The sequence below is a fragment of the Ascaphus truei genome, chromosome 5, assembly GCF_040206685.1.
Source record: "Ascaphus truei isolate aAscTru1 chromosome 5, aAscTru1.hap1, whole genome shotgun sequence".
Taxonomy (NCBI): Eukaryota; Metazoa; Chordata; class Amphibia; order Anura; family Ascaphidae; genus Ascaphus; species Ascaphus truei.
Genome location: NC_134487.1, coordinates 47,355,595 through 47,373,074, shown reverse-complemented (window position 1 = coordinate 47,373,074; position 17,480 = coordinate 47,355,595).

The following is a 17,480-nucleotide window of genomic DNA, read 5'->3' as shown; positions in this document are numbered from 1 at the left end:
TCTCCTTACGACAAAAACACTCTAAATTTAAAGATATCTGGTTTCCTTTCTTATCTTATTTGGAAATACATAACTCTATCATAACGAGACCAGATGATGCTGGGAGATATAGTATATAGATTAGAGAAATTATTTTAAAAACAAGTGATTTTTTTTAATATAAATGTATAGATTTATTTATTCTGAAATGAAGAGGTCTCAGAAATGAGGATGGTGGGTTTTTTTTTTAATGGATTTTTTTTTTTTTTACAAATAAATGTGAGATTGTGTTTCCTATTGCCCTAATTATCCAGGAAGAAACACTGATGAATAGTAACCAAAACCTTTTGTTTAACAGAAATTGTGCTTAAAATCACTTCCAAAGTTTGCTTAAACAGGCCCAGATCCTTAGAAGGCAAACCTCCCATACAGGAACTCCCATAGGGGGAAAAAAACCTGTGCACTGCGTCTCACACAAAGAGAATACAGTAGGGATATGATAATCAAAAGGTTTATTTAGATAAAAACATGGACAAAAAGAGTACTGATGCAGACACTCTAATGCGTTTCACACGCAGGGTGCTTTATCAAAGAGTATCAGGTCATTGCCAAGTGCTCTCCTATATAGCACCTCCCTTCATAACATTGACAACTGAGCCAAATAAATGGATAATCTGTATAGCTATCAGGTGGTAATTATGCAAATAGCAGGGAGTATACTATAGGGAACTCTTAGTATAAAAACTTGGTGAACAACTATAAGAGAGACGTTAACCACACCTCTCTTAAGTGTGAATAATTGAATAAATTCACATTAATAACAAAAAAATAAAAACAACTAATTCAGGTCTATATTACTAGACCCCCATGAATAATCTGTATAAACTACATCTATGAAATTTATATATATATGTATTGTTTAGACCAAAGTTTGTTAAACCTAGCCAGTACTACATTTAACTATATCTCTAGAAATGAATCATATTATACATCTCCCTGCGATTGAGAAGATTGAGCCTATCACCTTCTCTAGTGTGCAGTGGAACATGTTCAAGACCTGAGAAATAAAAATTGGCAATACCACCTTTAACACAGTTAGTAAAGTGTCTACATACAGTACAGGATGAGATAAATCATGATTTTTTATGAGCCTTACGTGCTCAGAGATCCTTGTTTTTAAGGGTCTGCTTGTACGATTCACATAGCTTTTGCTACATCCACACCAAAGTGTGTAAATGACAAAGCTAGTGTGACAGTTTATAAATGTTTGTATCTTGTAACTATTTTTTGAATGTGCTTTTCTTATTCTTTTCAAAGGTTTAGCATATCTGCAAAAATTGCAGTAGTCACAAAAGAAAAAGCCATTAGGAATGCCCCAAATGCAGTTTTGTTCATCAGTTGATTGGAATAGACTAGGGGACACTGATGTCGCAATGGTATTAGCTTTTTTAAAAACCATGCAATGTCCCCTAGTTAGAATCGGTTGAAGATCAAGATCTAGTCGGCTATGCACTAAGCTCAATGGCTTTGCGTTCTGATTTGGTTCGTTAAAAAATGAAGCCGGGGACGCGATGCACTAAGGCCTTGAGGCCATTTTTTAACCTACCTGCTCAAAATAGCTCAAAACAGCCACAGCGTACGGTTTGCTTTTTTTCCCCCTGCTAGCGTTCTTAACCTTTCCGTTCGCTAGCTGATAGAAAAAAAAGCCGCATGTAACATTTGCATGGAGATTTGCTATCTCCATGCAAGACTGTTACAGGCGATCCTACACTAAATAAAAACATTTTAATAATAGTGTACATGAGCAGGGGGTCTCCCGAGCTGAACTGCATTGGTTTCAGGTCCGAGGACCCAATACTTCAGGAGATACAGGCCCCGTTATGGGGTGCCGGTATCCCCTGCAGTTTCAAGCTCCCGCGTCACGTGACCGGGTTATTTACATTCTGCAGGGGATACCGGCACCCCATAAAGGGGCCTGTATCTCCTGAACTAGGGGATCCTCGGACCTGAAATCAATGCGGTTCAGCTCAGGAGACCCCCTGCACATCTACACTAGTATTAAAACAAACATAACAATAAACAATAATTCATTACCGTAGCGGCTATCCGCTATGGTAATGAAGCTGCTTAATGTATTTTAAATAATAGTGTGCGGGAGCAGGGGTCCCCTGAGCTGAACCGCATTGATTTCTGCCTCAGAGACCCCCTGCTTCCCGAGTTACAGGCCCCGGTATGGGGCATTGGGTGCCAGTGCCACCGCCATCTTTATAGCGTCCAAGACGTGGGCTGTATAAAGATGACGTCCGCATTGGCACCGATGCCCCAAACCGGGGCCTGTAACTCGGGAAGCAGGGGGTCTCTGAGGCAGAAATCAATGCGGTTCAGCTCAGGGGACCCCCTGCTCCCGCACACTATTAATATAAATACATTAATGCAGCTTCATTACCTTAGCGGATAGCCGCTAAGGCAATGAAGGGGTTAAGGCACATTAGCATGTTTATTGGGGACAATTGCCCCCAATAAAAAACACACATCCCCCCGCCCCCTAACACATGCAGTACTGTAATGGGCAAAATTACTATTATCCACATATGGATAATAATGCATTTGCCCATTTTAAATACATATAAATTACAATATATACATTTAACACTTACGTTTTACAGGCACCCACGATGAAGGCCGTCTTGATCCTCATCTTCATTCTGCCCATGACCCTACGGTGCTGCAAAACATGCACAACAATTATAATAGCCAATGTAATGTCCCCTAACCCCTTAATCACTATAGCGGTTATTAACTGCTACAGTCATTAAGGGGTTAACCCACCCTCACCCACCACTCGGGAGGCCTACATACCCTCCCACTCTAACCCCCCACCCCGTGAGACCTTACTACCCTCACCCACTACCCACAAGGGAGGCCTACCCAAATACCCTTGGGGCCAATACACCCCCCCCCCCCAACACATACAGTAGAATAATGTGCAAAATAACTATTATACAGATATGGATAATATATTATTTGCCCATTATGAAACACATAAAACATCCACAAATCAAAACATGAATTTTTAATCTTAAAACCACCACATTGCATGTTAAAATAAATACAGCAGCCATTGCAAATATAAAAAAACCAAACTGCAGGTACACAAATGTCTATGAAATGTCACACAATTGCATTGTGTGTACATGATGCAATTAATCAGTGCATCATATAACACTATGCAAAATATATGTAACAATAAAATACACTATGAACAATGTCCCCTAACCAACAATGCCATCCTGAAAATCAATTAGAAACTAACCAACATCAATACAATTAGCATCAATCAATTAATCCATTTCCTCAAACAATTAAAATACAATACAAATCAATTATACAATTCCCTATTCAATTGCTAAAGCCAAAACCTTGCCAAAACAATTCTAATTTAAAGTAACCACCATCATTCTAATCTTACTACCATAAAGAAGCCCTTTGCTAAATACAAATTACATTATTCACAACAATGACAAAATAAAGATGCTAAATACATTATCCATACATGAAAGAACCTAAACATGAGCCAAACAATCAATTATTATCCCTGTATGTCTATCCATACAGATAGATAAACATAACATACAGGGGCAATAATACAGCATCAAATACAATGCATTTACATACAAAATTCACATACAATACACCCATTCATTGTCCGTGAATGTATTATATACATAGATACATCATTTTGAAACTAGTCGCTGAGGAGGGAACATCTCCCCTCCTAAGAAGAGAAGAAGGGCGTGGCCTAAGAAGCCGGAAGAAGCTGGAAGAAGCCGGAAGAAGATGGAAGAAGATGGAAGAAGATGGAAGAAGACCCCAGAATAGCCCAAAGAAGAAAGAAGACACAGACGTGGATTTGTTATGGTTTTTTATTTTATGGCTTACCTGTGGATTGGTTCCTGTGCTTCCGGGTCGCATGGATTTCGGAGAGTGGACATCTAATGGTGAGTAAACACAAGAAAAGTTTATTATTTTTACTTTTACAGGTTTTTATGATTTTTCATGCATGTCTTTTATTTTTTCACTCCCATTTAATGCCCGTTAATGTATCTATGTATATAATACATTCACGGACACTGAATGGGTGTATTGTATGTGAATTTTGTATGTAAGTGCATTGTATTTGATGCTGTATTATTGCCCCTGTATGTTATGTTTATCTATCTGTATGGATAGACATACAGGCATAATAATTGATTGTTTGGCTCATGTTTAGGTTCTTTTCATGTATGGATAATGTATTTAGCATCTTTATTTTGTCATTGTTGTGAATAATGTAATTTGTATTTAGCAAATGGCTTCTTTATGGTAGTAAGATTAGAATGATGGTGGTTACTTTAAATTAGAATTGTTTTGGCAATGATTTGGCTTTAGCAATTGAATAGGGATTTGTATAATTGATTTGTATTGTATTTTAATTGTTTGAGGAAATTGATTAATTGATTGATGCTAATTGTATTGATGTTGGTTAGTTTCAAATTGATTTTCAGGATGGCATTGGTGGTTAGGGGACATTGTTCATAGTGTATTTTATTGTTACATATATTTTACATAGTGTTATATGATGCACAGATTAATTGCATCATGTACACACTCAATGCAATTGTTTGACATTTCATAGACATTTGTGTAGCTGTAGTTTGGATTTTTTATATTTGCAATGGCTGCTGTATTTATTTTAACATGCAATGTGGTGGTTTTAAGATTAAAAATTAATGTTTTGATTTGTGGATGTTTTATGTGTTTCATAATGGGCAAATAATATATTATCTATATCTGTATAATAGTTATTTGGCACATCATTGTACTGTATGTGTTGGGGGGGGATGTATGTATTGAATGTATAGGACAGGTTTATTTATTTTACATTCAGGGTTGGTTCCTTGGTTCTGCGTGAGACCTCTGGAGACCACCTGCAGTCTCCTCGGGTATCTCACGGGTATCAGGCTGGTGGTTCCACGGGTGACACCTGCGGGGATGAAGCAGTGGTCCCACATCTGTGGGGGCACCGCAGATCCATAGTCTGCGGGGAAGAACCGGTGGTCCCACATCCGTGGGGGCTCTGCGGACCAATTGTGAGCACTCGTGAGTTCCCCAGACCCCCGTGAGAATCACCCGAGGCCCTGCAGACACCTGTGGGTCTGACCCGGGGCTCCCAAACATCTGCGGGCCTACCGTGGGGAGCCAAATGTGGCCCACGGTGACCCAAGGAGACCACCTGGGAGCCATGGCGCTTGGCGGGACCCACCAACAGGCCTCCAGAACCTGTGTGAAACAAGTTGCTGTTACCCTGTAGGTCTGTCAGGTGCCCCGCCAGCCCACCGGGGACTCGCGTGGGGCTGGGGTATGAACCCTGTATGTAAAAGAATAAATCATGGATTTATGGGGGGGCACAGGGGGTGGGTTTTGTATTTAATAAATAGAATGATGTTTAATGTGGGGCTGTGTATTGTTTTTATTGTGGGTACTGGGGTTGGGGGGAGGAGGCCTGATTTATGGGTTTTGCGAATGCAAAAATATAAAGCCAGAATTTTTTCTAAGTCCAGATTTCTTTGCGTCTACTCTGACCTGAAGTGTTCTAATAAACGCAACTTTCGCGTTTGCTAAGGTTGCGTTGCTTAGTGCATCCCGATTAAGGGCAGAATTTCACGCAAACAGGGCTGCGATCGAGCAAAGTTGGACTTAGAAAAAATCTATGAAAAAAGTCATTTTTAGACCGCAAAGTGCCTGTTTGCGTTGCTTAGTGCATCGGGTTGAGACAAAAATCACGATCGAAGAGCACTTTGCGGTCTAAAAGTGACTTATCAGAGCTTAGTGCATAGCCCCCCTAATCTGAGTGTGCCCCAATGTTTTCTTATGATTTTGGAAATCTGTGGTGCCTGTCTATTGTATTGTGTAATGAATAAAGGAATCTGCAAGTCTTGTTTGTCTTTTTGTTTCTTATATTGTTTCTTATGACTTAGCAAGTCCCTTCTATCAGTATATTTAGCTTGTTCGAATGCTGATTTTATAACCTCTGTGGGGTACCCTCTTTGTTCAAATCTGTGACATAAATCCTGAGATTGTTCACAAAAGATAGCCTCCTTTGAACACAATCTTTTATATTGGAGAAACTGTCCTTTTGGAGTTCCTGTATGGGAGATTTGCCTGCTATTGTGATTATACCTGGGAGCACGCAAGATAGGAGACTGCTCAGTGGATCAGGAGTTCTACTGCAATCCGGTAACAAATTATTAACGTCAAGGAGGCGGGCGAGATATCCTGACTGACCGGCTACAAGTGGAGATGCTGAGTCGCGGAGCTGCGGGAGTACACTCGGTACATTGGAGGTACATATATATATAAATTCTGTTATTGGACAAAATATTTATTTATTTCTAGACAATGTTCTTGATTTTACATATATTTTACAGTGAAATATAGTGATTATGATCAACAATAAAACAATATCTGGAAATAATATATTATAGGTAAAGTTAGACAACTAATTTACTGTAGCATGTAATAGCTTATCTGGCTGATGACAATTCTGAGGTGTAATTACAGCACCTTAAAGTCCTGTTAGAGTTTCTTAGCATACATTACTGTACTTCGTTATGAAAGCAATGCACAGCTGCATAATTATTTCTATACAGCTGGAGCTGAGGAAAATACAGGGGAAAGGAGTCAAGTCAAGAACAGGCTATTTGATGATATTTTTGCCTGTAAGTATTAAAAAAGATTATAGAAAATACTATATAGTTTTAACTATCATTAGCTTATTTAGCAAATGTAACACCCACCCTTAACCTCCTTTAGCAAACCCTACCTATCCTTAACTCCTAAATAAATGTCATGGAAAAGTACACAGGACATCCTCCTAAAACAAGAAGGAACCTGGCACTCCAGAGATCTTCATACAAAAAATAAATTTTAATCCCCACAGATAGACATTTTGGTCAAATACACTGACCTTTGCCTTGACAAAGGTCAATGTATTTGACCAAAAGTCGATCTGTGTGGATTAAAATGGGATTTTTTCTTGTATGAAGATCCTGGTGAGCCGGTTCCTTCTTATTTTAGGAGGATGTGTCCTGCATTATAGATCTCTTTGATGGTAGATACTTTCTATGCACCTGAGGCAGTTATATACTGTAGATCCAGTGAGTGCACGATTTTTCTCTGTGGTCATCTCTTTTTCTGTTGTTCCTGATATGCCCATTTCTCCCTGTCGCGCAAGAAGTCCACCCTGTCCCCTCCTGGTCTTCCTCTTATGGAAGGGTTGGCATAGAGGCCTATTTCCTCTTAAAATGAAGACCAGGGTCTCTGTGGTAGAAGAAAGGGGAGATTAACGTCCGTGTGTGTAGTGTCTGGATTGCCGGTACCTTGTTCAAGTTCAGTATCGCTTGCCGACGCTTCCCACTTTGTAGAGGAGTCCTGTATCCTTGCCTGTGCTCTAATAGAGTGGTATCGGCTTTTAAATCGAAAAATCTTTCCTTCTTTAAAGTCTTCTGAATCGCGTAAAAACTGTTTGTTTTCTTTCTTTAATTTCTTTAGTCAATTTGTCAATATTCATTTTTAACTTATTTTCAAAGGATTCAAAATCAGGTTTATTCTGCCAAGTTTTAAGGTCTTTTAATTTCAAACTCCACCAAAAATGTCATAGTTGTGATGAACAGTGGAGGAGAATTTCCTCCCAACTGGCGATGAAAATTGGATCTGAGATCTGGTGAGGAGGTAGTCTGACTCCAAGTCCTCTAGGGACCAAGTTGCATTTAAGATAGTCTCAAGGCTAGCCACCTCCCACCAGATTTTGGTTTGTGAACTATATGTTCTATCTAGGTCTCCAAATTAGCCTTTTATATCTTTTGTTACAATTTCATCATTAGCTATTTGTGTAGTGGAAAATATATTTAAAGCTTCATTGGTCCAGATATCAAAGTCTTGTTTATTAGTAAAAAAAAACCAAAACAGTCATACTGGTTGTGTAGAAATGTGTTCGTAGTGAAATACAATATTGATATATTTGTACTTATACTCAATAGAGTTGGGAGCTGGTCTAAGCAATAATAGTCATTAGCTGTCCAAAAAAATCTTATAGAAAAAGATGAATCAGACCGCTCTCCCTTGGTATAGTCCTAGTATTAAAGGCATAACTGCAGGTGCAAGGGGGAATATAATATAGAACACAGACTTGAGTCAAAAGATTCCCTACAGGATTGCACTCAGTGCTAGTGTAGTTTATTTCAGACAACAATGGCCCATCAGTTCATTTCTTCTGTTGGTCAGTCTAATAACCATGTAGGGATCAGTAATATAGAACAAAAATAATAACATTTTATTTATATCAAAACACAATACATCCCAATAATAGTCACAAATATGAAGAAGCGTGAGAAACACGCAAAACGTACGTCGTAGAAGTAGGACGTCACTGCTGTGACGTCACGGAGTGGTGATAGTCTCCTGCACGATCACGGCTTGTATTCCGGTGTTTTTTTCTCTTCCATACCGGGTCTACCGAGACCATTTGTTACTGCAGATTACCAGGCTATACTTTGAATTACCCTGGCCAACAGAGATGTAGTATGGTTGGATGCATTCATGTGAGAATGTATCCTTCTGTCGTTTACCTTAAGTTTATTTATTAGATACAAGCTAAACAGGAATACTATGCCCAAAATCTTGGAATTTACATGTTAGACAACTGTGGATTGTGTTTACTTTACCTTTTTGATATTAACTGCATAAAGGTTTCTAAGATATTTATGTACCTATACATTTGAGGCATCATATCTTATGTTTATTTTCTATGTGGATGTATATTATCCAAGAAGGAGGAATAACATTACTCTTTGTGATTCCTAAAACAGGTCATTTGAACCTAAGTGACAAACACTGTTACTGGGTTATTTTCGTAAACACTATGCAGTGATACACTGATTTGCTCCATCTTAGGATCAAACTACTTGTAACACAACCAGTATTAAACATATTGTATCTGTTAGAGTGTACTACTTACAATTTCTGGATGTGGGTAACGGCAGCTTTTGGAAGGTCTTAAATATGGTAGCGTTATTCCAATGCGCTAACATGAAGTGAGGTCTGAGAATCTACGTTGTTAGGTAAACTGCTCATTACCATATAATTTGCATATGAGTAAGCACGTCTTGGGAAAGCAGGGAAGCGCGGTTTTCAATATGCAACAAATAGAAAAGCATACATAGTGCAAATAAAGTTAATTCAAATGATGTGGTGTGGTTGTATCTATTGAATGGAGACTCACGTGGTCTGGAGCTGGTGATATCACCCGTTTTTTATGTGCCCATTTGCTATTATGACACTGTAAGTGTTAATTTTATTGCGTGTAAAAAGGTATTTTATTGTGTTACGCTATGGAAGCCTTTCCTTTCCTTTCCTTTCTATAACCCTGATTGCTGAGGTTGCTGTGTATGCTGTTCACAATTCATCAAATATCCAGTTGTGGGGTCATCTACCATTCACAGAGTCAAGCTATTGCCACTGATCTCTGACATGACTGATTATATCTGACACCACGTGAGTCTCCATTCAATAGATACAACCACACCACATCGTTTGTATTAACTTTATTTGCACTATGTATGCTTTTCTATTTGTTGCATATTGAAAACCGCGCTCCCCTGCTTTCCCAAGACGTGCTGCAACAAGAAGTGGATATCACAGATCATCCACTAAAGGGTTTTGAGCTGCATCTTTTTTCACCTATCACTTATTTTGTGTTTATATACACCTTTGTATTTTTATACACCCTATATATATTTACTATCACTGCGCCACCCACTATTTGCATTCTTTGCATATTCCTATCATTGCATACAGTACCGACCAACTTTATTCTTACTTGGATAGCTCCGCGAATTTCGGAATATCCCGGTGCTGTGCGGTTTTCTGTCATTTTCTCCCAGGGTGTATAGCGTTATATCGCGCCCGTGATTTAAGCATTTTATTCCCGCTGGCTGCAATACTGCAATGCCATGTAAAAACACATGGGGGTGTTTGCGAGCTGTTGTCTTTGAAGCCGAGAAATTCATGAATTGTAATGCAGTATATACTGTATATATACAGTATATACTGTATAACAACAACCCCTATAACCCCTAACATACACATACAGTACTGTATATGCACATCAATGATACTATAGGCCGTCCCCTGGCGAGATGTGTTTGCAGCAGAGAGAGAACCGCTGCTCTCTCTGCGCAAACATCGGCACATTAAAAATTATTTAAAATACATTTTTATTCATAGTGTAGATGTGCAGGGGGTCTCCGGAGCTGAACTGCATTGGTTTCAGGTCCGGGGACCCCCTGCTCCCTGAGATACAGGCCCCTTTATGAGGTGCCGGTATCCCTCTGCATTTAAAGGTCCCGATCACGTGACAGCGGCCTGTAAACCAAGCAGAGGAATACCGGCACCCCCTAAAGGGCCTGTATCTCAGAGAGCAGGGGGTCCCCGGATCTAAAACCAAAACGTTTCTGCTCCGGAGACCCTCTGCACATGTACAGTATAAATAAAACACATATATAAATAAACACTCGTTCCTTACCTTAGCGGCTATGTGCTATGGTAACGAAGCAGCATTTCTGTATTTTTAATAATATTGTACAGTGAGCAGGGGGTTCCCTGAGCCGGAAATTAATGCTCAGGGGACCCCCTGCTCCTGCACAATATTATTAAAAATACAGAAATGCTGCTTCATTACCATAGCTGAAAGCCGCTAAGGCAATGAAGGGGTTAACCCACCGTGCCCGCTTTATTGTGGGTAGCGGGGGTGGGTGAAGGGGGTATTTGGCCCTTGGTGTGAGTTTAGGACTTGCGGGGGGTTGCGGGTGCACTTAACCCCTTCACGGCCAAAGCAGTTAATACCGCTACGGTCATGAAGGGGTTAAGGCCTCCCGCTACCCCCCCGCAAGCCCTAAACAACCACTGTTGGGGCTAATACCCCTTTCACCCACCCCCGCTACCCACAATAAAAAAAAATCACACACAGCAGCCGCCCAAAAAATAAATAAATAAATCTAAATAAATAAATAAATAAATGAATATAAATAAATACATTTAAAATACATTTTTATTCATAGTGTAGATGTGCAGGGGGTCTCCGGAGCTGAACCGCGTTGGTTTCAGGTCCGGGGACCCCCTGCTCCCCGAGATACAGCCCCCTTTATGAGGTGCCGGTATCCCTCTGCATTTGAAGGTCCCGATCACGTGACCGCGGCCTGTAAACCAAGCAGAGGGATACCGGCACCCCTTAAAGGGCCCTGTATCTCGGGGAGCAGGGGGTCCCCGGACCTAAAACCAAAACGTTTCTGCTCCGGAGACCCTCTGCACATCTACAGTATGAATAAAACACACATCAATAAAGAATCGTTCTTTACCTTTGCGGCTATGTGCTATGGTAATGAAGCAGCATTTCTGTATTTTTAATAATATTGTACAGTGAGCAGGGGGTTCCCTGAGCCAGAAATTAATGCTCGGGGGACCCCCTGCTCCTGCACAATATTATTTAAATACAGAAATGCTGCTTCATTACCATAGCTGATAGCCGCTAAGGCAATGAAGTGTTAAGGCAGAATAAACAATAAATACATTAAATACATATTTTTAATGTGTGTGTTAAACTTCCCTGCCTTGACTGTAATCTATGTAAAACCTCCTCCCCCTATTGTGTCTGCTAAGCTTCCCTGCTTTGACTAATCTGTGTAAGCCCCCCTCCCCCTATTGTGTCGGTTAAATCTCCCTGCCTGTGTTTCTGTGAGTGCAGTGTACTGTATGTAAATGTGGGGAGGGGGATCCCGTGTAAATAACCACACCCACACCCACTACCCACTACCCACCTGCACATGGCCCCTCCGCTGCTGCAAAACAGAGACAAAAATTTAAACATACAAAGTAATGTCCCCTAACCCCTTAATCACCATAGCGGTTATTAACTTCTACAGTCATTAAGGGGTTAACCCACCCTCACCCACCACTCGGGATGCCTACATACCCTCCCACACTAACCCCCCCCCCGTGAGGCCTAACCACCCTCACCCAGTACCTACAAGGGAGGCCTACCCACATACCGTTGGGGAAACAACCCCCCCCACCCCCAGTACCCACAATAAAAACAACACAGTGACCCACAATAAACATCATTCTATTTATTAAATACATTACCCACCCCCTGTGCACCCCCATAAATACATGATTTATTCTTTTACAAAAAGGGTTCATAACGCAGCCCCACGCGAGTCCCCGGTGGGCTGGCGGGGCACCTGGACAGACCTACAGGGTACTAGCAGCCCTTTTAAACAGGTTCTGGAGGCCTGCTGGTGGGTCCCGCCAGCATCATGGCCCCCAGGTTGTCTCCTTGGGTCACCGTGGGCCACAATTGTGTCCCCACGGTAGGCCCAAGGATGTCTGGGAGCCCCGTGTCAGACCCACAGGTGTCTGCGGGGCCTCGGGTGATTCTCACAGGGTCTGGGGAACTCACGGGTGCTCACTACGGGTCCGCGGTGCCCCCACAGAAGTGGGACCACACATCATCATCCCCGCACCTACGGGTCGGCGGTGCCCCCACAGAAGTGGGACCACACATCATCATCCCCGCACCTACGGGTCGGCGGTGCCCCCACAGAGGTCCCACGCGGAACCACGGAACAAACCCTGAATGTAAAAAAAATAAACCTGGTCTATACATTCAATACATACACCCCCCCCCATCACCTACAGTACAATAATGTGCAAAATAACTATTATCCAGATATGGATAATAGATTAATTGCCCATTATTAAAAACATTAACTAGCATATTCAAATAAATAAAGTGCTACTAACCTCATCAATACGAAGTGTTCGTCGCCAGCAACATCCTTGTCTTGTCCACAAAATACATTGCCAAAACAAAGCCAATACATTGCAATTACATACAGATATAAATTAACCCCTTAAACACCTTATCGGATAATAACCGCAAAGGTAATTAAGGGGTTAAGCCACACTGGCCCGATACCCACCCTTCACCCATGAATTTGTACAGTGGCTTCATAATGCAACTACAGTATATATACAGTATATATATATATATATAAAGAGAGAGAGAGAGAGAGAGAGAGAGAGAGAGAGAGAGAGAGAGAGAGAGAGAGAGAGAGAGAGAGAGAGAGAGAGAGAGAGAGAGAGAGAGAGAGAGAGAGAGAGAGAGAGAGAGAGAGAGAGAGATACAGTATATACACACACATGATGAACCAATATACAAATAAATGTAGAAGGGTTATCAAAACCATACTGTCCTACAAATAACACATCTCCATACAGACACACTACATTACAATGAATTTCATTTAATAATCCTAACTGATCTTACAATCTAAATCATCAAATGCCAATGAAACACCTCACATTCCAATCAATACATTGCATTTACATTGTATAAATGATGCATAAAATCTATGCACCATATACACTGGCGACACACTTTATTCGAGCTCGGCTAGTCCCACGAATTCGGGTATACCCGGGTGTATTGAGGTTTGTGACTGTTTTCTGCCCGAGTGCATTGAGTTATTTTCCGGCAGGGATTGAAGCATTTTATTCCCGCTGGCTGCAATACTGCACAGTACATATATATATACTGCATTACAATTCATGAATTTATGCCATCTGGTAGACACGCGAAGCATTGCAGCCTATTAAATCCTAATCATTATCATTTAACAGATCAGCCGCCCGTCAGCCAGGCATGAACCCAGGCTGGGAAGGCAAATGCAACGGGGCTTGTCAGAGGTGAGGAGCGGCGCATTCCAGGTATCTGCCAGGTACATACTGGGTATTTGCTCGAATAAAGTGTGTCGGTGCAGTACATTCTGCAAATGAATGTGAACAATATCATTGCAAGCTAAATACAAATACTGTACTCCAAACAAGTCAACTATTTTAACCAATCAAGTAAACAAAAATCAATTAGCAATCATTATTTACATCCCTAAACAATTGACAGTCCATCCCGAACAATGAAACAATTAACTAATTCACGCCTCGAGCAGAACAATTCAGCATGTGAAAAAATATACAAAGTACCAACCGGAATACAAACTTTAAAACCAAGGCTAGCCCTGACCTCCCTCAAACACACAATACAATATCAACAATTACATCTATCTAATTTTAAAATACTTTAAACACACAATAAAGCATAGCTGCATAGTCAAATTAATTTAAAACACATCAAATCAAGCTTTTAAAACAACATAATTTCTTACCTTGTATGTATATATCTCTCTAGACATATAAACATACATACATACAATGGCAAGAAATGATATACCACAAAAAAAAATACACATGTTAAAAAAGCTTTTAAAAAAATTAACAAGTTAAATAAAATACCTTTCTTTAGTTCACTTACCATTACTTTCCCCCACCGACTCCCATTGCGCAGCTTACTCATGAACCAATCCACCAGGCACAGGAACCCATAAAATAAAAAAAACATAAAATAATAAACATTAAACTAAAAATCCAAATCAATCCACGGGTCTTCTATTTGTAATCCATCTTTATCTTCATCTGTATTCTTCTTTCTTCTATCTTCTTCCGGGCGGGGTGGGGTCTTCTTCCCGTCTTCGGCCACGCCCTGGTCTTCTTTCTTGTCCGGAGGTCCTTCCTCCGCGGCGTCTGGCTTCAAAATGAGACGACATAGGCTTTTAAAGGCCTATGACATCACATTTTCGTCATATGGTTCCCAAGGCCCTGAATGGGCCGTGAAAACCATGTGTTTTGGCCGATAAAAATAAAAATGATGACGTCACTTAAAGGCAATGAAAGCACAGCCAATCAGAATGGCTTTGCTTCAATTGCCTTTAAGATGACGTCATGAAAAGACAGATGGCCGCCCTCACATGGTATGGTAGCCAATCAGAGCGTGGGAACTCCATCCCTACTCTGATTGGCTCTAGTATACCATGTGACAGAGGCTTGGGGGGGAAAAGGATGTGACGTCATTGAAAGCTTGTCACATGGTACTAGAGCCAATCAGAGCGTGGGAACTCCATCCCTACTCTGATTGGCTGTAGTCCGTCATATTCTTTTTCCCCCCAAGCCTCTGTCACATGGTATACTAGAGCCAATCAGAGTAGGGATGGAGTTCCCACGCTCTGATTAAAGGCAATTGAAGCAAAGCGAGACGAAACGCGTAGAGATTGCTGTGGAGCCTACTGTCCAGTTTGTATATTTTATACTGACACTCATTTGCATATATTGCACTTTTGCTGCGTTGCTAGCATTTTGCTACCAGCCATTCAGACATTCAAGTTCCTGTTTACATTGTGAACTCTCTCCGGCTGAAACCTCGCTGACGTCATCGAGCTCACGCGAGATTTGATTCAGTGTATGCTCTGTGTAGCGCCGGAGCAAGGGGAAGGCGGCGTCCCTCGTGGCTTTCAGTCCCTGCTGGGACATAGAGGGGCTATTGTGGCAAGACACACCGCGGACATCACACCGAAGTCCTCCTCTTTGGGTTCCTGCGTCTGAACGGGCTGAGTTGTACTCAAAAATGCATTTTATTCAGCTCTGTTTGTGAGTGTGTATTTTTATCCCTTATTCCATAAATTTATTGTTATACAATTTTACGGTATGAGTGCGCCTGTTTTTTCTGTGTTTTTGTAGATATCCTCAAGGAAGTGGTGTTCCCTTCATTCGGGCTGCAGAGACTCTTTTGGATAGCAATTGAAATATCTTGGGATTTGTATATATTTTTTATATATATTTTTCTGGACATTTTCTTTTTTTATGTATTTTTTATGCATTTTATTAGTTTAATAAATTAATTTTTATTCTATCCACTGTGCTTAGCATAAGTTTTTTTATTCTTATCTGTATTATTTTTACTTTTATTTTTACAATCACCTTTTATTTTTATAGAGATATTATATAGTGATAGGTTGGCGCTAATATTTTTTCTCTTGTTATATATATATATAGGGTTGCAGACCTGTCTAAGACATGCAAATGAACATACAGTAATATTTACAGTTGCTATATATATATATATATATATATATATATATATATATATATACTGTATATATACTGTAGTTGCATGATGAAGCCACTGTACAAATTCATGGGTAAAGGGTGGGTATCGGGCCAGTGTGGCTTAACCCCTTAATTACCTTGGCGGTTATTATCCGATAAGGTGTTTAAGGGGTTAATTGATATCTGAATGTAATTGCAATGTATTGGCTTTGCTTTGGCAATGTATTTTGTGGACAAGACAAGGATGTTGCTGGCGACGGACACTTCGTATTGATGAGGTCAGTAGCACTTTATTTATTTGAATATGATAGTTAATGTTTTTAATAATGGGCAATTAATCTATTATCCATATCTGGATAATAGTTATTTTGCACATTATTGTACTGTAGGGGTTGGGGGGAGGAGGGGGGTATATGTATTGAATGTATAGGCCAGGTTTATTTTTTTTACATTCAGGGTTTGTTCCGTGGTTCCACGTGGGACCTCTGGAGACCACCTGTGGTTTCCTCGGGTATCTCACGGGTACCAGGCTGGTGGTTCCACGGGTGACACATGCGGGGATGAAGCGGTGGCCTCACATCTGTGGGGGCACCGCCGACCCATAGTCTGCGGGGATGAAGCTCTGTGGTCCCATTTCTGTGGGGGCACCGCCGACCCGTAGGTGCGGGGATGATGATGTGTGGTCCCACTTCTGTGGGGGCACTGCGGACCCGTAGTGAGCACACGTGAGTTCCCCAGACCCCCGTGGGAACCACCCGAGGCCCCGCAGACACCTGTGGGTCTGACCCGGGGCTCCCAGACATCCTTGGGCCTACTGTGGGGACACAATTGTGGCCCACGGTGACCCAAGACCACCTGGGGGCCATGGTTCTGGTGGGACCAACCAGCAGGCCTCCAGAACCTGTTTAAAAAGGGCTGCTGGTACCCTGTAGGTCTGTCCAGGTGCCCCGCCAGCCCACCGGGGACTCGCGTGGGGCTGCGTTATGAACCCTGTTTGTAAAAGAATAAATCATGTATTTATGGGGGGGGCACAGGGGGTGGGTAATGTATTTAATAAATAGAATGATGTTTATTGTGGGTCACTGTGTTGTTTTTATTGTGGGTACTGGGGGTGGGGGGGGCGGGGGTATTTCCCCAACGGTATGTGGGTAGGCCTCCCTTGTGGGTACTGGGTGAGGGTGGTTAGGCCTCACGGGCGGGGGGGGTTAGTGTGGGAGGGTATGTAGGCATCCCGAGTGGTGGGTGAGGGTGGGTTAACCCCTTAATGACTGTAGCAGTTAATAACTGCTATGATGATTAAGGGGTTAGGGGACATTACTTTGTATATTTTAATTTTTGTCTCTGTTTTGCAGCAGTGGAGGGGCCATGTGCAGGTGGGTAGTGGGTGTGGGTGTGGTTATTTACACGGG